The sequence below is a fragment of the Agelaius tricolor genome, unplaced genomic scaffold (genome assembly GCF_023055355.1).
Source record: "Agelaius tricolor isolate 1412-34295 unplaced genomic scaffold, bAgeTri1.0.p SCAF_9, whole genome shotgun sequence".
In the NCBI taxonomy this organism is placed as follows: domain Eukaryota; kingdom Metazoa; phylum Chordata; class Aves; order Passeriformes; family Icteridae; genus Agelaius; species Agelaius tricolor.
The window spans coordinates 17,784,805-17,811,841 of record NW_027269269.1 but is presented as its reverse complement, the minus strand read 5'-3'; the positions used below and the strand labels follow the sequence as shown (position 1 = coordinate 17,811,841).

Genomic DNA, 27,037 nt, shown 5'->3' with positions numbered 1-27,037 from the left:
TTTTCCTAAATGTTATATGTTCAGAATCAAGGAATTACTACTATAAGCTATTAAAATGGGGATAATACCTTTCAATTGCTCTTTTGCAATGGGAAGACAACATATATTTGCTCTGTCTTGGAAAATGAAAAACCATAGAGATGATTTTCTGCTGTTTTTTTTCCTTTCCATGCTTAGTAATACTGTTTCTGTTTTTCAGACAAGCATCTCTTCTCTCCATGATCTCCAGAGATAAACTGAAGGTCGTTTTGATTTGATCCTTCTCACTTTCCAATCTTCTTATCTCTTGAACTAATGTTCTCCTCCCTGGTCCTTGTGTTTTCAAGAGCTGAAAACATTTTGAGACACATCCTGGTTTGAGAAGTTCTTCTCTCCCCATTGCTGTGGACTTTCACACACACACACACACACATACAGAGATTAAATCTTTCTTCGTTTGGTTTTCTTTATTTTCCAGGCTTCGCTGCTTCTTGTTTAATCACACATATCATGAACATGATTATCAATCCCAGACTACGGGATGTCAGACTACAGAGAACAGATTAAAGCAGAATTATTCTGCATTATTATGTTTTCATTTCCTGAAGTTTCCTAAGTGCAAATCTATTGAATTTATCGTTTTAAACACTATTTTTCATGTGTGCATATAGAAAAAGAAAGTCAACACAGAACTATTCATGCTAAATGTGCAAATTCAAAGCAGGTGATTGCTATCACAGGCGGAGCATACATATAACTCAAATAAAACTGTACCTTGAAAAAGCCATTTAAAAATAAAACAAGCAAACAAATGAAAGCAGTTCAGTTTGAAAGGGAACAGAGGCAAGAATACAACAATATTCTTAGAAGAGCAATCTTCCCACTGGTTTTGGATCCCTGTCTTTCTCCTCAGCTGTTTTTCAGTCACTTTCCCTGTGTGGTGTTTTCCTCACTGCCTTCATGAATCTCTTTCTTCTCCTCCTCTTTACCTCTCCATCTTCTTACCGCTTCTCCCCCAGATTCTGCTACTTATAGAGGAAATATTATTCCTATCCTGGAGTTCTCCTAATTTGTTCCCTGATTATGGAAACATCTCTCCTAGTTTCTTTTCTTTGGTTCCTTTGCCTATTTTTCTCTGTCCGCTGTCTTTTCCACAATAATCCCATTTAATTACTCCCTCTTCTCTTTTTCCTACCTATATTCCTTTTTCAAAACCCTTCAGAATTCATGCTGGGAATCTGATAGGTAATTATTTATTGCCAAGCCTGCAGACAAAGGGAAAGTGCCCTTAATGAGCAGACATTGGGGAAGTCCTAATGACAAACCATGAGACTGCTGCACAACTCATTTAGGAAAATCAGGAGATTTCTAATGAGATGAGATCCTCAATTGGTATAAAAATATATAACTTCTTTCAGAAGATAATCAAGGATCTGCCACTTCAGGATCTGTCCTTCAGATAGAAATATAGAATATAACTAAAATGACAACATCATCCCACATATTTTCAAAATGCCCTGGTTTTCATTTTACATCTTTAATTTAGATGTAAAGAGAACTGGCTACTGGGTACTTTAGTACCAGGGAACTAAATACTCACTTTGGAGTTTTATCTGGTTTTGTTTTTTTGCTTTTTTTTTCCCTCTTTGCCTTTTTACAGGTTTTTTTTTTTCCCCTAAGCTTATATGCAGAACTTTTTTTTTTTTTTTTGCAAGATAATCAGACTTTTTGTTATTATTATTATTTATGTTTAACTCTTATCTGAAATTAGGCAGCAAACAGGAGCTGCTCTGCTGGCTCAGCAAGCTGAGGGGCTGAAGTATAGATTGGTTTGTACTCAAGGGACTGGAGGCTGATCTCCTTCCCACACAAGCTATTTGGGTAGAAAAATCACAACTGCTATAATGAGTAGTATCTTTAATTTCCACGTGTCAGCTCAGAGGGTGGTCTTCTGGGAGAAAATTAAATGTGACCTTCTGCTGTTGATGTGACACAAACACACATATATTGCACAAGCTTCTGCATCAATGGCTCCTGCATGCAGTTCTCTGATGTGCAGTGATCCTTAAGAAGGGTACAAGGCCCAGCACTTTTCTTTGAGGATCCAACATTGTATTTGAGAGATTTTGGAAGTGAGCTGGATATGAAAAGCATTTTTGGACATACTCTGATTGGCACAAACCAGGTGAAATACTGTTAATTTCAGTGTTGCCCTGGGACTAAATATACAATAATAACAGAATTTGGTTCCTTTTTCCAAGGTAAAAAGATGTTTTGTAACTTTACAATATCATGGACTCTAGGACTGTGTTGCTCTATGCCTTGAACTATCATATAAGTACCAGATTTCCCAACAAACACACTGCTGGGAGATAGCAACAGCATTTTTTAAACCAGATTATTCTTCTGAAGTCAATGACATTTTCAGAAGCATGGAAGAGATCATGGTTCAAACCACTTAATATCCAGCTTTTTAGACAGCTTCCACCAGCCTCCATTTCCTTCTCTACTTATTTCATCTTGGACTTTGAATACTAATTTTGGCTGGGATAGAGTCAATTTTTGTCATAGCAGTTTGTTTCAAAGTTATGGTTAAAACAGTGTCACTACACTTAGATATTGCTGAGCGGGGTTCACACAGAGTCAAGGATTTTTCTGCTCCTCATCCCAACCCACCATAAGGATGCTGGGGGTGCACAAGGAGTTGGGAGGGGACATAGTCAGGACAGCTGACCCCAGCTGACTCAAGGGGTATCCCAGACCTTATGGTGCTGTGCTTATAAAGAAACCTGGGAGCAGAAGAAAGGAGGGATGTTTAGAATGATGGCATTTGTCTTTCCAAGTCACCACTAAACATGATGGACCCCTGCTCTCCTGCGTGTGGCTGGACACGTGCCAGCCCATGGGAAGTGGTGAATTAACTCCTTGACTTGCTTTTCTTGTGTACAAAATCTTTTCTTTACCTATTAAACTGTCTTTATCTCAACCCCATGAGTTTTCTCACTAACCCCTCAGATTCTCTTCCCCATCCCACTGTGAGGGAGTGAGCAAATAGCTAGGAGGGGTGTTAGATGCTGTCTGGAGTCAACACACAACAGCTTGATAGATAAAATTACTTCTCCTATTTAAGTGGGTCCTACAGACCTACCACATATAGCAAAACATTTCTTACCTTAACCCTTACAGTCATTATAGTACAAATCTGGAGCTAATCAAAGGACCCCCTTTAACCAAACATAAATACCAGGGCACTAAATGGTCTTCTATCTCTATGAGGCAGGAGCACTCTGTAAAGAAATTCTGTTTCTCACAAATCTGTCTATAAACAATGGACAGAGACTTCAGTGAACAGTGACTTGATGGTCAGTGACTTGATAACATGAGCTTGATGAAACTCTCTTTTCAATCATCTTGGAGAAATGAAAAGAGCACCTATAATCTGAAGCCTGTTTCTCATTTACTGTAGCAGACTCATAAATAACTGTGGGAGACACTATATTGCATTGTTTAACATGGATGAGTCTATGGATCAAAACCAAATTTCCAGGATATAGGGATTCACCACTCGATAAAACCACTGATGGTGAACATATCATTCCAGTGATGCCAGTGGAGTCACACCAGCCTATAATTACAGTAATGGGAATGAAAACCCATCCCAGGGGTAAAGATAAATAGATATATAGCATTAAATAAAAATAGACAGTCAGAATAACTACCTCAGCCTTGAGTCATATGTTGTGTAGCAACCTTTACTATTATTTTTGCTCATGGGGAATTTTACACATGGAGGATAGGCTAAATTTCATGTGGAAGAATCAATTCTTGGGACAACAGAAAATGACAAAGATAAAAGCAGTGACAAATATGGCTAAAGGTATCACAGAGAAACAATTGCTTTTCAGATTAACCATCCCTTTCTAAACTGCCAGTGGACCTTCATTATAAAAAATACGGTGTTTCTAAAATCAGTATATTAGGCATTTCAGGCCCCAATTTGGGAAATTCCCTTAGAAAAGGAGGAAATTTTTGTATAATTCTTCATTAATTCTCCACTTCTTTAAGTGCTTTGGGAATTATCTGTTAAAACAGGAATGCAGTGAAGAAAAACTAAAAGAATGTGAGGAAGTACATAAAGTTGGCCCCATGTCAGCAAAGCCTGAATTTGATAATGATGAGGAAGACTTCATGCAAGGAGTAGGTATTTTATGATGTCACAATTTTTGGTTCAATAATCAGTTGTCAGGGGTTTTAAGCTGCAATAAAAGCTATTGTTTGCCAAACAAAATAGTAATTTAGAAAAAAGGAATAAGGCCATGAGCACTGTTGCATTTACAAGTTACCATCACCTGTAGTAATTCGCATGAACCTATGGTCTGATAAATTTTGTAGAGTCCAACAAGTTTTCTTGCCAAAGACAAGTAATGTGGTCCCATAATGCTGAGTTTGCTTCTGCCATCCCCATTCCCCAAAAGCACATCCATTCCCATAAAGCAGAAATCCCTGTCCCACTCCCTCCCCTCTGCTGACAGCAGACAAGATATTGCTGCTCTCTGCTCTAATTGGGATGACTGAAATGAGAACTCCTGGAAATACAAAGTGGACAGGAATATTTCTTTCTTTATAGTCCAGTCTTTTGGAATCTGCTCTTCTTTTTGTTTGACCTTAAACTATGAAAAGCCATGGGCCAAAATCACCAAGGGACAAATGGATGCCACAATCCTCAAACTATCTTCTCATTTAGCTTGCTCTTTATTAAATTTTATGTACAAAAAGGTGTATTACTCCATGTAGTCCAGAACTTTCTGAAGTGACTTTGTCCAAGTATTCTCTTGTAGGATTTATCTTGCACTGGTGTAAATGGCTGCAAAATCCAATGCCAGTTAAGAACAAGGAGGGCAAAAAAGATGCTCAGAGGTCTGGAACACCTCTGCTATGAAGACAGGCTGAGAGAGTGGGGATTGCTCAGCCTGGAGAAGAAAAGGCTCCAGAGAGACCTTAGAGCACTTTCCAGTACCCAAAGGGGCTGCAAGAGAGTTGGAGAGGGATTTTTGAGAAGGATGGGGAATGATAGGACAAGTGGGAATGGCTTCAGCCTAAAAAGTGAGTAGGTTTAGTTTAGCTTTTATGAAGGAATTCTTCACTGTGAGGGTGATGAGGCACTGGCACTGTTTGTCCAGAGAGGTTGGACATGCCCCATCCCTGGAAGTGTTCATGTGTTGGATGGGGCTCTGAGCATCCTGGGATAGTGGAAGGTATCCCTGCCCATGGCAGACAGAATGGAGCTAGATGGTCTAGTTTGGTCTAGTTTTGGTTTGGAATTTCCAAACCAAACCATTCCACGATTTTCTCCATCCAGTGGCCACATTAATCAGGTTTACAGATGTTTGAAAATGTCCAAGTAAGTGAAACTTGGATCAAATTATTCTGGATTTAAGTTGTCTTATTTTGGTTGCAGTTTGAGGGAATGTATAAATGAGCAACTCAGCAGCTGCTGCAAGGCACAGAAGTTTTAAGCCAGCAGCCTCCTCTGCCTCCAGACCTGTTCACATGCTTGTTCACAGCCATTCCCAGTGCTTATATCTCAACTTCCATGCAGGCATAGAGTTACTCTAAGAGGTGCATACATAGGCAATATAGAACAATACTAGGAGCAGATCAGAGTTCCAGCTTCCATTTCAGTAACACCAAAGAAAGGAGAGAACAGTTTTCCTTTTTCCTTAGTTTTTCTTTGCTTTTTTTTTTTTTAATTAGAAATCCATTAATCTTATTAATTGCAAAAATTAATTGCTTAATTTTTGCAATTAATAAGATTAATGGATTTCTTGTTGTGTTCTTCTTAAAGGAAAACAGAACTCTGTGTGATGGGAAAGCAGTATTGCAGGCTGGGCCAAACCAGAAAACTAAGAGGGAACTTGAGACTGCAAAAAACCAAATGTGGTGCATAATGGGACCCATCTGCTTGTACCGAGATCTCTCTGGATGAGCAAGAGATAACAAATTTCAGATTAAATAAATACTATATATTCATATCCATGCTTTCTCCACTTCAAACCGCTCAAAATCGGAAAAGAACCATTTTCTCTTTCCAGAGTTGGCCATTTTTAGAAGATTTATTTCACTTCTGTATCTATTCATAAATTCCAATTCAATCTTGACCCAGTAGGAGACACTTGAATTTCTGCTGCTTCACATTCTTTATCTCTTGTCACATATGGGGTATACAGGGATGTAAACTGCTATAAAATTATAAGTTATTTGCATTCATTTTGTTCATATGCAGATTAGTGCAAAACATGAAGAATGGCAATCAATCCAGATGATTAAAAGAAAACCTTCTTACATGTTCAGTTTTCTTTTATTTAGATTTAGGACAAGTGACTACCTCAGAGCAAGCTCTTGACAAGCAAAAAAAAAAAAATCCACCAAAAAAACCCCTGATTAGTTTTGAAAATCAAAGCTCTGCTCAGGAAGTGTAGTTGTCACTATTTCTAAACATGCACAGGGCAAAGATCACTACTATCCACATGGGAGATTGCAAGAATGAGGTCCTGAATATCAAAATAGATATATATTGTGTATTCAGATGTTATACAGATAAGAGAGACCACTAGAAAGATTCTTCATGCAATACATACTGTAGGGTGTAGGTAATTCAAGCTTGATAAAAGGTACAAAATATTTACTAAAAGGTACAAAACCGCAAAACATACTCCTCACCTATATAATCATTACATTCCTCCCCAGGTTGTTCTCTTCATAGTAAATAATATCCATTTTGCTTCAGGTCTCTTTGTCTAGAGTCAGTTTCCCGACATTTTTTACTGATGCCTCTTTGCTACATCTGTCCAGCAGAGGCCCCTGCCAGTGAATTTCTGTTGCCTCTGCAAGTAGCCAAAATAATCCCATCACTCCTTAACTTGCACTTTGAGGAGATAAACAACTAGTGTTTTTCTTGTTGTTCACAGTGTGATCTCTTACCAAGCCTTTAATTATTCTCATATCTCTTCTGTAGTTTATCAATATCCTTGTCTTTTCCATGAGTACCCAACCAAAAATGTATTTCAACAGAAGTTAACTCATGCCACATAGTGAGATGGTTTCACTATGCCTACATGAGGCTTCTGTGCTTGAGTAAGGTTTCACATTAAACTGAAAGCTCCTTTTTTACCTATTTATTCATAATGCCAGAGAAGTGTTTTGCAGTTTTGGAGTGTCTGAATAGAGGATCCTCAATGAAAAGATTGCCTTGCTTTTACTTCTCTTTGAAGAGTTTATATTTCATTACATTAGAGATGAGATCACTTGCCTGTACACAGCTCACCAAAACATGTAGGTGTCTGTCAGTATCTCCTATTCTTCCATTACTAACTCCCCCTGATGCCTCAAAGCATCAACCCAACTTTTTAGATTACCTGCAAACTATTGGCAATGGCCATGTTTTTTATCCCAAGTCACTGATAAACATGGGCAGCAACATAAATCTCGGAAATGGAGTCTATAATCTTTTAAAAAGTGAATTGGAAAGACACATAAGAAAGTAAAAATATCAATAATAACTTATGGAGAGAGACTTACACACTGTAAGTGAACAATTCCCTTTATGAGTAAAACTTCAGACAGAAATAGCTCTTCTTACACAGACAGGGCTTAGTTATTCTGTGTTGCTGTATCCAATATACTTTATGAAGGATAAAAACCATTTTGAATTAATGTGTTGGGGTTATTGAGAGTCAGCTGACACCTGCAGATAACTACAGGCAAGTAACAGGAATACTTAAACCGTTATACACTTACTCATCTCACAGAGGGGTCTTTAACCTCCTGGCTTTATTCTTACATAGTTTGATTACTAAAGCAGCTCTTCTATCATCATAAGTCCTTGGCAATACTAGACCCCCTCATGATTCCAAAAGCTAAACCCTTTACTGTAAAACACTTTTCTGGATTTTTTTTTTCTTTTTTGAACGATACTCAACATTGTCCTGCAATATATAATTTTGCAATGCCTCTGTCTTTATCTCTTTCAGTCACTGTTTTTCAAGTTGGAAGTAATATGCCTTGGATTTATTAATAATCATATGGAACTTTTTCAAAGAGTAGTTGGGGTGCGAAGAATATATACCAAGGACATCTGTGTCATTCTCATACCTTCTTACCTCGGCATTAGCTGTCTTATCAGTAACAAAGAATTTCCAGTTAGGACCGTCAAGATACAGAGCCAATAACAAGAAATAACAGGGAGTTACTGGCATGCCAGTTTTACTTCAGAGAGACTTAGAAAAACCTAGAATTTCAGATGAGTTTTCTTACAATCTGTGACTCTGCCTAATTTTTCCAATAAAAAACCCCTACAACACGTGGTCTCATATGCCTGTCCTATATTAAAGTCAAGAATATAAACTGACCTGATTTGCTGGTAAGAACCTAATTAGCATGGCTACAGGGTGAGCAGTCCCTCCAACATAATAATTTATTAGCTAGAATTCCCTGGGCCTTGGCCAATGCAGATTACTGCCAAGGAGATCTGAAGAAGAAAGGGACCTAACCCACAGGATTTTCTGACTCTTAGCACAATGGATTTTGGCTAGGAAACTTGCCTCGCCATGTTCACTGTAAGTTAATAGGAGAGGAGAAAACGGATTTGATACCAGTTGTGCCATGGTGGCTACTTTAATTTCTATTAGTAAACTGCTCTTTGGAGACCACAGGGTAAGTCACTGTCCAGAGCTCCTGCACTGGCCCTTTATCAAAGAGAAACACAGCGTCAGCTCTGGATAGGCTCACTGAATTGTTGCTTTAACTGGACAGATACTGGGAAAAATGTTGTCATCTTTGCCTCAGAGTTTTGTTATCTCACTGTAGCTTGTAAGAGAAAATGGAGGTTTCTTGGGTTAATCTTCCTAAAATATATTTTCCTACTTTTTTCTCTCCTCTGGATGGCCCCCCAAAATGATGTCTAAACTAACGTAATTGTTATGAAGGTTTGAAAAGATTTAGGCTTCATCATCTTGCTTTGGATCCTCCTTTCCCGGTGTTTCTGTCTTAGTTGGAAGATCTGATCTTTTCTTATTTATTAATCTGACTCATCCTGTATGGGCCTTTTATAAGTTTTCTGATTTGTGTGGCTTTAGTACATCTGTTGTTCCTACCAATCACAAGTTAGTTAGAGAAACCTTTAAGACTTAAGGAGGCTTTCTCCACCTCCCAGTCACATACTTCTCCCAACACCTTCATTCAGAGAGGCAGAAAACAGCCTGGACATAAGTGGTACTTGACCGAACAGCTGAGATAACTGTATGTTTTGATTTTATTCTTTACATGGTTCTTTTGTAAAACTAATGAGGAAAAATTAAGCCAACAAAGGAACTTGCTTTCATCCAGGAATGCAGATCTTTTCTCTATTTGCATGCCAACTAGTCTGCTTCCCTTGGCATTTTCTGTCTCCACCTCAGTTTTCAGGGTAGTAAACACTGAGTCATTGCTGATAAAACAAGCAGGAAAGTTAACCATATTGTTACCTCTTATCAGCTTCCTATATGAGGGGACTGTATCTAAACTGATTCAACAGGGCTGTCACCCAACACGCCACTAATGTTGCATCTGAGATAGTTTTGACACCTTATTCCTCTTTTAAAACTATGTTTGGGATGAGAAAGTAGAAAATTTGATCACCAAGGGCAGGAACTTGGCATGATTTTTGTACCCAGGTCTGCTTTGCTGTGCTTCCCCCTTCCTTGCTTATTGTTTTTCCCCCCTTTCCTAGAAGACAGAGTCATAGAATCATAGAATGGTTTGGATTTACAGGGACTTTTAATTCTCATTTAGACCAGCTCACCTGCAATGAGAAGGGACATCTTCAACTACAGCAGGGTGTTCAGAGCTTCAGCCAGCCTGACCTTGAACATTTTCAGGGATGGGGCATCTACTACTCTGGACAACCTGTGCCAGTGTTTCACCATTATAAAAACATTTCTTCATTACATCTTATCTAAATCTACTCTCTTTTAGTTTAAAAACATTACCCCTTGTTTTATTGCTAGAGGCCCAATTAAAAAGTCTGTCCTCATTTTTCTTACAAGCTCCTTTTACATATTGAAAGGTTGCTATAAAGTCTCCCCCAAGCCTTGTCTTCTACCGGCTGAACACCACCATTTCTCTCAGCCTGTCTTCAAAGAAGAGGTGCTCCAGCCCTGAGCATTTCTGCAGCTCTCCTCTGGACCTGCTCCAACAAGTCCATGTCTTCCCTGTGCTGAGGGGCCCACAGATGAATGCAGAACTCCACATGGGGTAAGGATAAGACACTGTCCAGCCAAAGTGTGTGCTCTGAAATTATCAATCTCTGATGAATATGGGATCTGCAGAAAGGATAGATATACTTTTTGCAACAGTGACACAGGATTCAGCTCTTTTGGTATAATTCAGAATTCAGATAATTTCTAGGTAATTTGGGACAATGTTGGTCTGGGAGTGCACCTGTTCTGAACAAAGCCTGTTACAGACAGTGCTGGATCCTGTGAGCTCCTGACAGCTAAAAGGCTAATCTTTTCAAAGTGGAAGTAACAATTCTGTCTCACGCAGAACACTGGAGTTGTAATTCAAAAGATCTGACAAATTTAGAAAGGATTTTGTTCACATGTTTGAAGAAACTGACATTTTTACAATCTGGCCTGGAATCATCTTCTAGGATAACATTGAAGGGATCAAAGTAAACATGTGCAGGAACCTAATAAAACCAAATGTCCTGAAAGACAAGTCAACTAACTTTCTTCTTCACAGTGTGACTGTAAATCTGATTCCCATTCAATAATTTTGTGCACTGAATGATGGACTGAATTTCTGTAGCCTAAAATGAATGCTGCCAGGACACTGCAGTGATATATTTAGGGAAGGGAGAATGGGACAGAGCTTCCTGGACTCCAAAATGATGTGGCAAAGAGGAAATAAATAGGAAGTTATTAGGAAACTTTTTCTATGGACAGATGAATTGAGACAAAAACGCAAGTGAGTTCTCCTGGCTCACAAAAGAGAGCTGCAAACAGACCAGAAGTCCTCATGTCCCCTCCTTTCAACTACTTCATATGGTCAAGGTGTCTTCTCAATAACTAGTCAGTGTAACTAGATCAAGACGTCTGGATTTGTTTTATATTTATGTTTCAAGTTTAAAGTTGACCCAGGATCTGGAAAAGGTGTCCTGGGGAGTATGCCCTTTAATTAATGTCTCTGTAACAACCAAGAAAAGGGAATCATCTATCTTGCCCTGTGGGATACGATCTGCAAGACTGGTGGTTGTTCAGCTCCTGCCCAAGCTGTCTGGCACATATGCTGTAAAAACAAGTCTCAGCTAATGGAGCATGCCCTCATGCTCAAGGAGAGAGCAAAATGCATTGTCCTGCATGTCCCAGTGGAATTGGGCTCTGGACAGTCAGAGACCCATAGCTATGGATGGCTGTGCTCAGTGTCCACCAGGTGTTAACATTCAATATCAGTCTGTCATTTCCTTTGTTTTCCCTTAAAGCTGATTCATCTGTTTGACAGCTGTCATTCAAAAATGATACTTTCTTGGGTATTCTTACCCAAGAAAAGGACAATGTTTATCATCCTTTTGAGTAGAATCATGGCTGCATCAAAATTGATCACAATCAAATATTTTGTCTATATTACAGACAAAAAAACAATAACCTTGGACAAAATTAATCAGATTGACAACAGAAATTTTAAAAAGACTGTCTGCAAGGAATTAGCCTGAAATATACACCATAGACATAGGGTTAAAATCAGAGATGATTTGCATTAAACTTCCCTTGTTCGTTGTCCCAGCTGCAAAAGTCTTGCAGTGTTTTACCTAGTGAGACAAGAAATTACTGGAACTGATCCAATTCGACCATGCAAAACAGCTTAACAAGCAAAATCATCATTTGTGGCAATTTTCCTGACGTTCCAGAATGACTCTCATGGAACCTCAAAGGTGAAATGATCTAACAGAAAAGTGGAATTGTTTTGAAAATGAAACCCCCACATTTCACATTAAGTGGAGCTAGGAAATAGGACCCAAAACACCTTGCCTCCTTCTGCTCTGACAGAAAGTGGTTAATTGCTATATCAGGTGAGAAAATGTATTTAAAAGCATAAAATTGAAGGTTTAATTATATTTGGTATGTGTTACTGGCAGAGCTTCATGAAATGATCAACAATTATCTTTCTCATCCATCAAGTGTTCAGGGATCACACAAGGACAGGGAGTAGGAATATGAAGTAAGCTGTGCCAAAAACATAAAAATGTGTTGTTTCTCTTGTAGCTTTCTTCATTTTTTCCCCCACATTTTCCATGCACATCATTCAAATTAAAGTGGGTTTTTTCAGCATAGCTACTTTCTGACTTATCTGGAAGCAATCAACCCCACAAAACCTTCGGAGCATCAAACTCGCTACAGGACACAGTGGAGTCTCATTTTAAACCAAGAACAAATTAATGCATTCCAATTTAACTTCAGCACTTGATTAACCCAAAATGAATAAAAAAATGCTGTTCATTGACATGCAACCCCATCTTTATTATACTGCTACTCGTAAAACTTCATATGCAATGGCACAACTCTGCCAAAACATTCAGACAACAAAACCAGATTAATCTTGGATATTTACACATGTTTCTGAAAGACTGAGATATTTCATGCCTACAACCACTTTAATTAGTGCTAAAATTACAATACAATGCATCCCATCAAAGTAGGCATGCTATTTATAGCTGAATATTTAACTCTTGTGTTGTCAGGTGCTCTGTACATTGGGATCATGAGCACCCTGTTTAGCTAAGAAATTCAGAGCTTAAAACACAGCTGGAGGGGGATGCACAATATTCTATGCTGTGAATGCCACTGGAAAGATGTAACTCATGAACAGTGGCTTTATTAGTACTTACATGCTTATCTATTTACTTTGTGATTATTTTTCGTTGAGGTACTTGGCCTACTTGTGAAGGATGAACAGTAGAAAGCTTGGTGCTGCTAACAGATGTGGATGCACTTAATGGGAAAATCCATTACTTCAGGGAAGGGCTGAGATTTCTGTGGGATTCTGCAAAAGGCTAAGCTTTTGACACATATAAAAGTCCCAGAAGAGCAGTTATTTGTCGTTTATTATGAGGGGTTATTTGGAATGGTGGCTTGAGGCCTGGAGTGTTCTAAATTCATCACGTAACACGCACAATTTTAGTTACCCACAGGGGATCACAGCTTGAATACCAATATTTGGTGTTCCAGCCTGGCCACCATAACCAAAGCAGAGCTCTTCCTGTTTTCACCATCCAAAACTGGAATTCAGAGAAGTGGGGCGGCACAATGGAAATGTTCCCTACCACAACACAATGCACAATGTGTGCACACACATCAAGCACAGAGAGTGTCAGTGCTTGCCAACCACTTGGGAATTTAGTTTTGTCCAGCTTTTATTGAAGACCCTTAGCAAGCAGAGGGAGCAGGTAACAGGGCGAAGGAATAAAGAGCTCCTTTAACTTCTGTGTTTGAAATCTGTTTGCCCCCAATTACCATCTGTCAAAGCAATTCACTCAGGTGCTTGCATTTAGCTGGGATGAACAGGTACATAAAGACATGGCAAAACATGTTGCACTCAATGTAGAGGTGACACAGAGCACTTTATCCACCATGTAATGAGGGACCTATAGCAGATATTTTGACCTGGGTGTTCCACTCGCCATGTCAGATATGCTATTAGCACTGCTCAGGTATAAGGATCTCAAGTTTATGCCAGTTAGTGCTGGTTAGATAATAATGATGGGAGGCTTTGAAAACAAATCTCTATCTTTTGTTTTTAAGGACAGAATAACCCAGTGGCAATTCCACAAAGTAAAAATTAGAGAATCTGACTGCCCAAAAGAGCTATTTTCAAAGGTCATAGTCATTGTTAATAGAAGCTTAAACGGCAACAAATAAAACCTGTGAAATATCCAATAACTCAGATGAACAAACAAATATCAGGTTACAGACAACAGAAGCATGAAGCATGATCCCAATATATAGATTTCCTTTCAAACCTGGATGTCTACTTGCAGATATCCTCTGAAAGCCCACACATTAATTGCAAAGGAAAAAAGATAATAGTTGAATTCATTTAGTTCATTTGTTCGACTGATGGCGTTTCATGGCCATCAGTCTGAAATTTTGAAAGAGGCCCACATTGAAGATAACCCTATAAACAGGGTAACTTGGGATTTTTTAAAAAAATAGCTTAAAAAAAAGGTAAACTTTCCCCACATATGGTTCTAACAGATGTGATTTTAAATTACCATTGGGACATAATAATGTTTTTTGAATAGACTGAATGTTAAATAGTTGGCTCTTCCTATGTGACAGACATTAGTGCTCAGTGGTTTAAGCAGAAAACTCCCCATTTGTGTATTTAGCTGGCATGTACTTCATATTCAGCCCACGTCGGTCAGTATGATTTAATACCTTGGCCTGATGTCCCTCTCACCAGCAAGAAAAAGGATAAAATTGGATTAAAGACATGAAACAAAACAAAACCAGGCAACATCACCCCCCCAAGCAGCCAATGCCAGGCTCCTGCATTGTTCCTTACACAACAACTCCCGCAGCCCTGCAATGGGAGCTCACTGGAGATGACAGCTGAGGAAGAAAAACATTAAATAATTCAAAGCCACTAACATCAAGTCTGATGTAGGTATAAAAATAGTTACAAAACACCACTCTACATGCTTTCATTATAGGAACTTTGACTTACTTGGAAACATCAAGAAAACCTCAAACCTATACCACTCCCAGCCTCACATACTCAATTAGTCCAGCAGTGGAAATGACATCCGTTTCCAAACCAGCCTTCAATTTTCATGGCCATTTTTTGCTTCTGCACTGGGGGAGCCAGCTCTGTTCCACAGCAGGAGTGAAAAGGCCTGATCCAGAGACCATTAAAACTTACAGGAGCCTTTGAATTAACAGTAATGATTCTTGGATCTGGCCCTGGTTTAAGTTAAAACGTTGTGGTGCTTTGGGGATTGAAACAAGATGCAATGTGATTGGCTTTTGTTATCTTCAAAAAAAATCTCTGTTGCTGGGAGTGTCCACTTTCAAACACTCAGTCTGTCAAAGCAGTGCACATTTTATATAAAAGGCCTTAATGAAATTTCTTAATAAGTAAACATGATGGCAAGGTGAGATCCCACATAGTCTGTGTAACATTAACTCCAGGTGTTTTCATTTGAGCAGAGGGAAGGAGAGAGAAACAAACAGGAGTATTGAGATATGAAGAATATATGCCCCCACACATTAGATTAGGCATCTTTACTGGGGCTGGGTATCCCAATTTTACTGATTTGCACAGCAGAGAAGTTACAGACTGTTCAGTCTTCCATGCTCTGAAATGGAGGGTGGGAAGAAAGAAAACAAAGGAAAAAAAGAATCAGTGTCCTCAGGTCACAGAGCACAACAGAGCACCAGCTGCAGGAATCCAGCACTAATGATGAAAGAGTTGGTAGAGGTCCCTCTCTTCCTGGTATTCCCCCATTTTCTCACCCCCTAAAAGATCCACTTTTATTCCCCAGTATCAGCTTCTGATATACCCTTCTTCTCTGTTACCATCTTCTCAACTAGATGCTTGCTGTGTCTGATACTCTCTGGAGAAGACATCAGCCAAAATAAATAAATACATAAAATTGAAAAAAATATTAATTATGCAGGAGGTATAAAAGAATACAAAGCAAAGTGATGCAGGTGTACAATAAAGTTGCTCTCCAGAGCCTGTGATCAACAGCGTTCAGCACAGAAAGCCACAAACAGATGACATTTTAAAGCATATGGGGGATATGCAGGGCTGCAAGCAATGGTTTGTAGCTTCTAAACGAGTCATTTGTGCATCCCTTCAATCCCAAATAAGATTGTGAACAGCAGCAACAATAATAATCCATAAAAGCTAAGCCCTAAAGAAAGCCCTGTTCAGGTAGACCCAAGTGCTTGCCATGAAACAGGGCTCTAAGTGACAGGCAGGTGGCTTTGTCTGCTCACACTTTCTTGTGAGATAAAAGCAAAACCAAGAGAGTAGGAAAAGTTTCCAAATCCCAGGTGTCTTTGCAGTGCATCATGAACACAAGAGGGATTTTAGGATAGAAAGAAGATGGAGGTACAGGGGAAACGTCAGGCTGTGAAAAGATGATCATTAAGTTGTCCCTTGGTATCAGGATTCTGGTGGTGCTGTGTGGAGGAAGCAAGGGCATAATTTCCTGCTTTTGGGAAGAGCAAACACTGGCTAGAAAGAAGTATGAGAAAAAGAAAGACTGTTAGATGCTGACAATGAGAAGAAAAACATTTGAGCAACAGACAACTTCACAGTCAGATGTCACAAGACAGGCAGGCTGGTTGTTCTTACTTTATATAAAGGGTATTTTGTTGGTTATATATTTGCTCAGATTATCCCCAGGACAAGAATAAAAGTCAAAATGAGAGCCTGTTTCATTGCTGGGCTTTCTGATTCTCTCATGAAGCCTCCAACCATTACGCTACAACCTACTTTCACAGTACTGGGTAACAAGCTGGGTGATAAAAACATCAGATGAAATTCAGTATCACTAAAAGCAAAATAATGCATAAAGGGAAAAACAGTTCTAACAATGCATACACAATATGGGCTGTAAATTAACTGGTGCCCCACAGAAGGTTGGTTGAGGGGTCTCCATGGGATGCCCTCTACAACTACTGGCTCTCTGCTCGTGCCAGTTAAATGCACAGGAAAAATTCTGAGATACATTAGGAAAAAAATAGAGAATGAAAAGAGAAAAATCATAGAATCATTTATATTAAAAAAGACCTGTAAGATCACTGAGCCTAGCCATTAACCCAGCACTGCCACCACTATACCATGTCCCTAAGAATCACATCCACACACTTACTGAACATTTTCAGCCATGGTGATTCCATCACAGCCTCATTCCCTCAGCAGCCTGAGTCCCTCTCCCTTTCCAATGCCTGGTCCCTCTTTCAGTGAAGAAATTTTTTCTAATATCCAATCTAAACTTCCCCTGGTGCCACTTGAGGTCATTTCCTCCTGTCCTGTCACTTGTAACTTGGAGAAGAGACTGACCCCCACCAGGCTACACCCTCCTTTCAGGGAATTGCAGAAAGCTATAAGGTCCCCTCAAGCTTCCTTTTCTCCTGGCTAAATATAATATGGGATGATGTTTTATAAGGTAACATGCATTTCTGTCTTAATGCTGCATACATTTTGGTTCTACCCATGTCTAAAATACAGAGCAGAACTAATAAAGACAGAGGAAAAGGAAAAGGCTGAAAAGATTATCAGGAATATGGAAAGACTTGCAGAATAGATAAAGTAGGGTGAGGATTTTCATCTTGGAATAGAAAAACAAAACCAAAGAGTAGAAGGAATTTATCCTGCTGTATAACCCACAAAGTAGGAGTCATCTAATGAAATTACCAAATTGAGAGGTTAAAGCAGAAAAACAGGAAGGCTTATTCACTCATAGCATGACTTTAAATTTTGAAACTTTTTCTTGTGGCAATCACAACTACATGCTGGGTTCAAAAAGAGTCCAGCAAATTGTTAGAGGACAGCTGCTTCAAGGCCCACTAAACAGGATGGCTTGAAAGACTGTCCTGAAGATAGAAGACTGTAATGAAAAAGTGCACTCTGTATTTTAACATGAATAAAATTAGACTTCATATCAGTACAATCAAACTGCTGTAACTAGTTGGCATGCTAGGAAAAACTCCTTGGTCATGGGACTAGCCTAAACCCCCATCACCACCACAAAGCTGTTTGTACCCCCGTCTTTCTCTCTTCTCCTTGGCAAATGATTCCACCACATTGACTCAATGTAAGTCACTAAGTCATCAGAAATAAACCAAAACCCCAAGCAAAAGATGGAGCTTGTTTTGTCCTGGGTTGATAAATTAAACTGTAGAATCATAGAATCACAGAATGGGTTGGAAGGCACCTTAAAAATCACCTAGTCCCAGCTCCCTCTGCCATGTGCAGTGACACCTCCCACCAGACCAGGTTGCTCAGAGCCCCATCCAGCCTGGGGGCATCCACAGCTTCTCTGGGCAACTTGTGCTACTGCCTCACTATTGTCACAGGAAAGAGCTTTTCCTAACATCTAATCTAAATCTGCCCTCTCTTATCTTAAACTGTCACCCCTTGTCCTACCGCTAGTGCCCTTGTCAAAAAGGCATAAATCATCAGACATGTTCTGAAGGAGTCAAAGGACAGAAGCTGGGGAGGGAGGACATTGGGATGGGAGGAGAGGGGGAGAGCAGGACCCCTCTCCTTCCATGCCAGAGGGTCCTGAATTTGGATCTGATGTGAAACTGCAGCCTGAGAGTCACCTGTGATGATGATAAACAGAGAAAAAAGCTGGCCACATCAAAATGCAATTATCTGTTCTTTCAGTTTTCTGGGTTTCCATTTGGTTTTTCCCCCTTGTTTTTTGGGTTTTTTTTGGCTCTGGTTTGTGATAACAGTTGCTGTTACAATATAAGGTTGCTATACTAAATAAGAATTCCTCTGTCAGCAGGACACTGAACCTGAGGGTGGGATACATGGGAATTTGTGGGTTTGCTCCATCAGTGCAAGATCTCCTGAGATTTCTTTGGATTTAATTCCATCCTACAAATCCTGCAATGCTGTATCACTTTGATGTGACTTTGTGGGATTCTCATTACTTGTATTCACTTCAGTTTCCAAGAAGCTTGAGATTTCATCATCTGCTAACATATGCTGAAATGCATGTGTCAGATCTATAATAAATTTCCAATATAAAAAAAAAAAATCTATAAAACACACAAGTACGAAATTAGTTTGTAACACAATCTCCAGTTCTCTGTTTATTAGGGAAAGGCAAAGTTGATAGTGCTGTCAATTATGGGAAGAGTGAAGCAGCTTTAATAATAAAACAGCATTCACAGTTTCCTATAACTATACTAAGCAAATTGTTTGGCCTGAAAATTTCCATGCCAGCTGTCTGCCTCAGGCTGAAGTTTTTTGGAAAATTTCAGTCAAAACAGTTCAGCAGATTCTGAGAACAAGGCTAAGGAAAAATATGTTGTTTTACTAACGTTAAAAAAAAAAAAAAAAGGCTTTAGCTTTCTTTCTGAAACCTCCTCTGGGATTTTTAGGACTTTAGAGGAAGGACTTGAAATTTGCCTGGGAGAGAACTGTTTTTCTTCTAATGAGTTTTGTGCCTATCTGTTTGAATTAAGCCAAGTTTAGACATCTCTGATAAAAACACCGTTGCTACATGCTCCTGGGTGCATTTGTACATATTTGCCAGCTTCCATCACTTACATTTCTACCTGTGTATGACAAGACAAGATGTTTTATGCTATGGGAAGTGCCAGGTCTGTATTCAAGTGTCAGAACTGCAATCAGAGACGCTCTCTGGTTCTTGGCATGACCTCAAGCTGGTAGGAACTGAATGAAGTTGGGATGAGAGACTCTGAGAGCAGGGGTTAGAGAGGTGAAAACAGGATTGTAGAAAGGAGCTGGATGAGGCAGGGCATGAGGAGAAGACTAGGCTGAGTGGGATGGACTGAGAGATCTGTTTAGAGGAGCAGAGTACTCTGTTAAACTAAGTACTCTGACACACAGAGAGTGACAAAAATGAGGCAATGTCACAAAGCTACTATCTCTTGGATGACTCCATAAAGCCAAAAGAAATCAACAAAAATGAGACTAACAGACCAATAATATGATTTAAAAGTATATATTGGAGACCCGTAATTTAAGTAAAAATCACAATGAAAGTTGCCTTATTCAAGTGTCTGAATAATGAAACAGTCATTATTTACAAGACAGTGTTTTACCCAAGCTGGCCTGGAGATGAAGCAGTGAGAATGGGGAGTAGAAGAGGAGGTTTACAATGCCTGTCTCACCCGCTGCAGAGCTGGGAGGTTTGTACTCACTAAGCAGAGCATTGTAGAATGAGGACAAATGTGTTTCAGATTAAGGTAGCCAAGTGATGCCCCAGGACTGTGGGCAATGCTGGGCAAGTCCATTCAACTCAACATTTCAAAATTGTGTCAGAGTGTTGCAGCATATGGATCATCATCTTGACAGCTCAGAGGCTGATCTGCTGAAGTGTCAAGAAGCAATTAAAGGCTGTGTGAACTTTGCATTGTTTTAGCATCACCGTAAGGAAACACCGTAAGTAATCCATGATCACAGGTCTGTCTGCGGGAACACATCGGCCAGTTGGCTCTTGAAATGGTTCTCTGCTTTCTAGAACAAAAATCTGTGCCAAAAGGCTGATCACACCTTAAACCCAGCTGCCCAAAGGGTAATTTTCTAGAAATAGAAGCATTTGCTTGTTCCAAACTGACAGGATCTGTGCTGCCCACAGCCCAACCACCTAATGCTGTTTGTATCAACAGGCAGAAAGCAAATTCCAGTGTCTCTCATGCTCTGTCAGTTTTTCCAACCACTTCTGGCAGTCACTTCTAAAAGCTTTTTGGCTAACCAAACTCTCCCTTCCTATTCTTCTTTATGTTACAGAGATAAGGATGAAATGGTTTTCAGCATCCAAAGACATGGAGGCAGTTCAAAAGGAATTAGCAGAATATTGAAAACCTTCCATTATAAAATTTGGGGGTTCAGCTCATTTGTAAGACTGACCCATTTAAGTCCAGATGACCCAGTGGAAGAAATTGTTTATGAATTTCAGGCCTCCAGGACTTTGCTCTTATGTGAACAGACAGTGCTTGAAGATGCTGCTGCCTAGGAAATGAATCCTGACTTCTCTTATACTCCACACAGCATGATATCATAGGATCATAGAATATCCTGAGTTGGAAGGGATCCATAAGGTTCATTGGGTGCAGCTCCTGATATAGAAAAGCAAGACTGATCTTATGAATAGACCAAATATTTCCCAGAACAAACAGGCCCAGACTGGATTTTTTAAAAGCAATTTTAAGACTTACAGTACACATTTTGGAGTTTGAGGGGTTGAGAACAAAGCCTATGAGCCCTTATTGCATACATGATGCAGGGTTAGACTAAAATAGAAAAATAGGATTTAATCTTCTGTTTCTAACTTTTTACTGTATAACTAATGAATCTCCAGAATACTTTGAAGGCTCAGTGTGTGCAAACACCTGTGCAGGCAAGTGATACAGCTTCTACTCAGTGCCTAAAGAGAAAACTGCACTGAATAATCACAAGACCTAAATTAATGGGGAGTGAGACATCTCCTGCTTTCATGTTTGCTGTTGCTGCTGGGGTAGCACATCTGCCACCAGTGCCTAGCAGTGATTAGGGCAGTGGAGCAACATTCTGGATTGCAGTGCTTATCCTAGACCACAGCAATTGCTACTTCACTAAAATGTGGAGATATCGGTGAAATCTCACTGGGCCATGCCCATTTAAATGAACTGATAAATAAATGCACTTCAGTGAGCTCCTCCTCCTAAACTGACCATCAGCAACTCCTCTCTCCTTCTTCCTTCTTCCCCCCACTCAAAAAAAAGAACAAGGATTGTGTCACATCCTAGAAAGCAACTCTAACTTGGAAAAGGAAACTTATCTGTCAGCCCTAATTTGTTTCATAATGTGCTTTCCTTCTTCTTGCTGCCAACACACTGGAAGAACAGAGAGATCTGTGCCTGCTTTCATGGACATCTTCACATTCAAAAGATCACCTCTGCTGATACCCAGCAGGGCAACATTCAATGAAGTTTGAATCCCCCTACAGCACAAACAGCTCCATTCCAAGCAATTTGGTATAAAGGCAAAAGGATTTTCGTGAGTAAGGCTTAAACTTTCCAAAATTTGAACTTTCTGTAAGAAGTGTTTGTCACTGCACACAGACAAAGAAACATGCCCTCCTACTCACATTTCAACTCTGTCTCTACAGATGCTCCAGGGAGAGTAGAACAGCTGGCAAAAAAAAAAAGTTATATGTTTCTAACAAAATTATTTATCTATCAAGGGAATTGAGGGTGAAACAGCACAGAAGAATGAAAATTGTACATTTATTCCTAACTACTGTAAGTCCTATAGCCACGCTACAGCACCACTCCTCATGTTAGACTGACATAATTAAGATATAAATTTCTCCATGATCTTTTTCCTTTTAATCTAGAGCAAAGAGGAAATGCACATATATACTTATGCTTTAAAAAAGTGTTACATTATAGGACTTTTTTCTCTGAAACATATCGGTCAAGGATCCATGAATGCCCGATTCACTGGCAAGTGGTGCAAGTTACTCTGTCAAAGCACCCAACAACGCCAATTTGTCAGTTCAAAGCAGAAACGGAGTATTTTAGCTTTTAGTTACAATAAGCTATGCTGATGGACCTTGTAACAGGGCAGGTAACAGCCAGTCTTTAAATCTGAATTGACATTGATTTACAGGGTTTCATTTCTTTGAATCAAATCTGAGACAGAGCGAGTTTCAAGCTACTTCATCTCTGGAAATTACAACTACACATTTTTTAAACACAAGAGTAAGCTTTAAGAAAAGAAAAAATAAAATCTCAACTGTCTACACAGTTAAGATAAAAGGGAAAAGTGATGTTAAAGATATCAAACTAGCAAGGTTTTGTTTATTCATCTTTTTTTAATTCTGCTTTTCTCCTCCATAAATTTTTAAAACCGCCTTGATTTGAAATCCTAATAATAAGTATGCCATGCAACATTCCTCCTGTCAAATCTCTCTCTTCATGGTATTACTGCAATATTTGTAACTTTTGATCTGGAAACATCAAGTTACAAAAGATCATAGTTCTTCTTCTTGTAAAGATGTGATTCTGTCAGAAAATGAACCATTGAAGCGGGAACTCAACGGACCTGGAAATGACTTTCCCAGGGAAAAGGTAGTTCTGCTTAAGCATCTCAGCTATTTTAAAGTGCAAGAACTCAATGTTTTATTCTCCTGAGCAGAGAAATGGCAAACTACCAGGTTAAAAATAATCAGAGTAGGTTTTTAATTGGAATAGTGTGCATGTTGTAGACAGAATGAAATAACATTTTGTTATTATGCACTCCAGGAAACCAATAAAATAAAATAAAATAAAAAATTCACTTTGTAAAACAAAAATACATTTTCCCTTGCCAGCATACTATCTGCTCACCAAAATAAAAGGAAAGCATCTATTTTAAATGAGTCAAGGAAAATAATTCAGCTACATGGACTTAAATTAAGCTACATGGACTTAAAATTGCAGTCTTCTCAGCCCAAATCTCACTCCTTCTGCGGACCCACTGAAATTAGAGAGATGTCTCTCTTTTTCCATCCATGCAGTAAATTAAATCAGGGGGAGGGGGGACTATCTCCCCCCACCAGTGAAAACCAGATGAGCAGTTTTACCCTCATCTCTCCATGATTTTTCCCTATCCTTTAAAATTAGAGAAGGCAAAATCTCCCCAGAAAAGCCTTTCTAAACCAGGACCCTTTGCTAATAAGAAAAGGAAACTATGAAGTAAACTTCTGCATCTCCTTTTGCCTCTTACCCCTTTCCTTGCTAAAGAACAATCTGAGAACATTTTTCCATATTAATGACCCTCTTTCTTCACCAAAATATCACATTTCTTCTCCAGGTCACACACATAAATAACAGATTAATTGAAAATCTCCCCTTGTGAAGATGTGAACACATTCATGTGTGTATGTATGAGAAAGGAGGCTGAGGCACAGAGGCAGAGTCTCTGTAAAGATATAGTGCATCTCAGAACAGCGGCAGTAATTCCCAATCTTGGTGATTCTTTTTTAAGGGGGGAAAAAGGGGAAAAAAGTAAAACAGGTTGTCTGCAAAGGCAGCTCCCCTCCTCCCCTGCCCAAGTTGTGTGTGCAGATCCCCTTCCCAGGATGGTGGGTGCAGAGCAGTGGTCCTGCTCCCAAAGAAAGTGCAACACAGGTTACATTTTCAGGTGCCTGGGAAATGCCCGGCCACACACCGAGACCTCACTGTCGGTCCCCTCTCTGCCTCCAGACCGGCTGCAAACTAGCACAGAACCTACTTTTCTTTGGCCATGCACTGACTTGGGGATTGCATTCTCAAGGGATCATGGCAGCAAATAATTCTCCTGGCTACAAACCAGCCCACTTCAGCAAGGACTGATCCAGCAGCGTGGCAGAGTCTGGGAGCCGGGAATTTTGCAAGGACGGGCAGCTCGCAATGGCCACAAATGAGCAAATTCCTTCAGCCTTGTAACACAGGCAGAGCCGAGTGAGCTGCTCTGAAGTCCTGCCTCACTGCAAAACTGTGCAAGAGATGCGTCTTCCTCCCTTTATGCTCCCCCCCACTGCACTAGAGATATATATATATATATAGATATATATATATATCTCTCTCTCTATATATATATATATACACATACTCCTTGTTTTTTCCACCCAAGCCCATAAAAGTGCTACAGGCAGAGGCACTAGGTGGGAGGCGCCTGGCTCTGAAGAGGCCAATGAAATAAATTAAATACAAATCACTGGCTCAGCCCCAGCCTCCCCCAGCTACCAGGGGAGAGGCTGGGGTTCCTGACGGCCAATCCCCGGCTCCTGCCAGAGCCAGAGTGCGGGTGGCATACATGGACTGCTGGCATGATAAAGGTGAATGTATGCTAAGCCTTGGGTGTTGCAGGCACATATGGTGCACATGTTGGGAGCAGAGCACTTTCCATAGGAGAGGAGGGACTACACTACTAGTAGGCAATTTTATTAGGGTCAGCGAAGGCAAAAGAAATGGGATTGGGATAGGCTGGGAGCTGCCAATTTCCCCTACCCAGCTCCGGCGCCCCAGAGTAGAGAGCAGCATGCTAACAACTTGCCAGACTAAAGCAGAAGTTTACCTATAAAAAGCACACAGACAACTTCAAACTTCAAAGACTTGCTCTCATTTTCTCATTTTATGGCCCCCCCTTCACCTGGAACTTTTCTCGGGGGAGAAAAAAAAAAAGAAAAAGACGCGACTGTAAAGGTGAGGCTTCACTGCAAAAAGTTAAGAAGGAAGATAGGGTTGAGGTGGAGAGACTAATTTTTAGTTTGATTTAGGAGTTTGGTGTATTGCTTTCTTTATTTATTATTTTAAATCATAAGAAATTGAACTTTCCAGGAAAAACAATGAGAAAATGCATTCAAGATGCAGAAAGGTCTTACCCATCTATTCAATGAGCATTTAGTAATTTCTGTTTTGGCTGTATGAAAAATGTATTTCAGACTATGTATCCCATAAAAAAAGATAGTGGCATAAATATGGTTATTTGGCTGGGTTTTGGTTTTGGGATTCTTTTTTGTTAGTTTGTTTTGTTTCATTTTGTTTTTGTTTTCAAATCATGTGCTTACATGGTTGTAACCACCGTGAATTTTTAAGTGTGGTCATGATAAGAAAGTAAATAAATACTGCCTTGTGAATACTTCTAGAGTTTTGGGGGGAGCTAATTATTATTTTTTAAAGATTTAGAAATTTCTTAACTACCACTTCTTTTGAAGTAAAATATCCCAGATATTTTACACTATATTTTCAATCAAAACAAATCCCAGGAAATAAATGCCCTTTGGTAGCAGCCTGGTTTCACGTTCAACAGCACAAATTTGTATTTGAGAATGCAAATTGCTGAGAATACAAGCACGAGTCTGAACCACTGCATTTCTTCCAGGCACTCCAGCATCATTTCTCCAACACCACACTATTTGGGCGATCTTTTAATCCTGCCAGGGCATGGCTGGAAGCAGGGCTTTAACATTTAATGCCTAAGAAACAGACTTGTCACTCAACTTGCAGTCAGGCGCATTTCTTTTTTTTTTTTTTTTTTTTTGCTTTTTGTTGGAGGCAAACCCACCTTTCCTTGGAAAATGGGAGACCCCATCCTCACCCCCGATTCTAAAACGGATCCAAATGTAAACATACACACACACACACTCTCCCACCACGCACCACCCTGCAGCAGGACACGAGTATGGGGGACTCAGAGCCGAAGGAGCCTTGTGGGCTGACAAATACCAAGGCACTTCTTTCTTATTCTATTTTTTTCTGCTTCCTTTCCTCCCTGCTTTTATGTTATTACATAAATAACACCGATTGATCTTAAAGCTGCATCCTTGCTCCAGTGCCTCCCAATCTGCACTGCTGCCTTCCCCCAGTACAGCCGCACCGCTCGGGGTGCAGAGGGAAGGGTTGGGGAGGGGGAAGGTTGGATGGGAGAATCCACTCCAAACATACCCTGAAGCAAGGTTTTGGCAGTCTGGGGGTGCCTGATCCCCCCCCGCCCCAGCCCGAAGCTTCCCGCAGCATCTTTGCCTCCCTCCGAATTGCTGCAAACTGTGCGAGGGGAGGGCAGGGAGCTGGGCAGGAGGGAAGGATGGATGCTGGGGAGGGAAAGCCAGGGATTCAGGGAGCTTCGCCCCAGCCCCAGACTGTGTGCCTGGCTGTTTGGTAGGAAGAGGGAAGGGGGAAGGGAAAATTCAAGAAGGGTCTATGGCATTAATACACTTTTCAGAGGAAAAGCGAAGCTTACCATGTCTGCAGCTTCCCCCCACCGAAATGCCACTTCTGTGTCCAGCGATCCCAAAGTGGAAACTACAGGCAGGCACCGGAGCTCATCTCCGCAGGCAGCTCAGACATACACCGCTGCCACCCCCAAAAATCAAAATCAAAATAAATTAAAAAAAAAAAAAGAACAACGACTGGTCCAGCTTCTTTCCTGACAGGAATCGTCCTGGTAGGACTGCCCAAAATAAGCAGCTGCAATCCAAAGGCTTTATTTAAAGCTTCCCCCCTCCTCCTCCCTCTCTCCGTGCCTCGCTCGCTCTCTCCCTCTCGCTGTTACACACAGAGAGAAAGAGAGACACACACAGGTTACATGAATGGGAGGCAGGAACCGGCGCTCCCGGCTGGAATGACAGGCGCACATGCGGCTGGCGGCTGCCCACCCCAGCGGCGTGGGAACAACTCGGACACGGCCTGCGGATGCGTGGAGAGGGGCATGGGGTGGGAACAGGCGTGGGGCGGCATGGGCATGGACATGGCAGAGGCGTGGGGCCGGGCAGGAGGACACAGACACGGGCACGGCAGGGACG

General features: G+C 40.3%; 1 protein-coding gene across 15 annotated transcripts in view; it reads right to left on the bottom strand.

The window, feature by feature from the left end:
• The window catches only part of TENM4 (teneurin transmembrane protein 4), a 927,633-nt gene that overhangs the window by 571,920 nt on the left and 328,676 nt on the right, over window positions 1-27,037 (bottom strand). For 6 of the 15 annotated variants that reach the window (XM_071432900.1, XM_071432907.1, XM_071432909.1 and 3 more), the window contains exon 1: window positions 26,476-26,854. The exons of 2 other annotated variants lie outside the window; for them this stretch is intronic. The gene's annotated coding sequence lies outside the window, so the exon portion shown is untranslated. Of the gene's footprint in view, window positions 1-21,856; window positions 21,901-26,475; window positions 26,855-27,037 lie in introns of those variants that run through there. 7 more of the 15 variants (XM_071432908.1, XM_071432911.1, XM_071432915.1 and 4 more) reach the window with 3 other exon arrangements.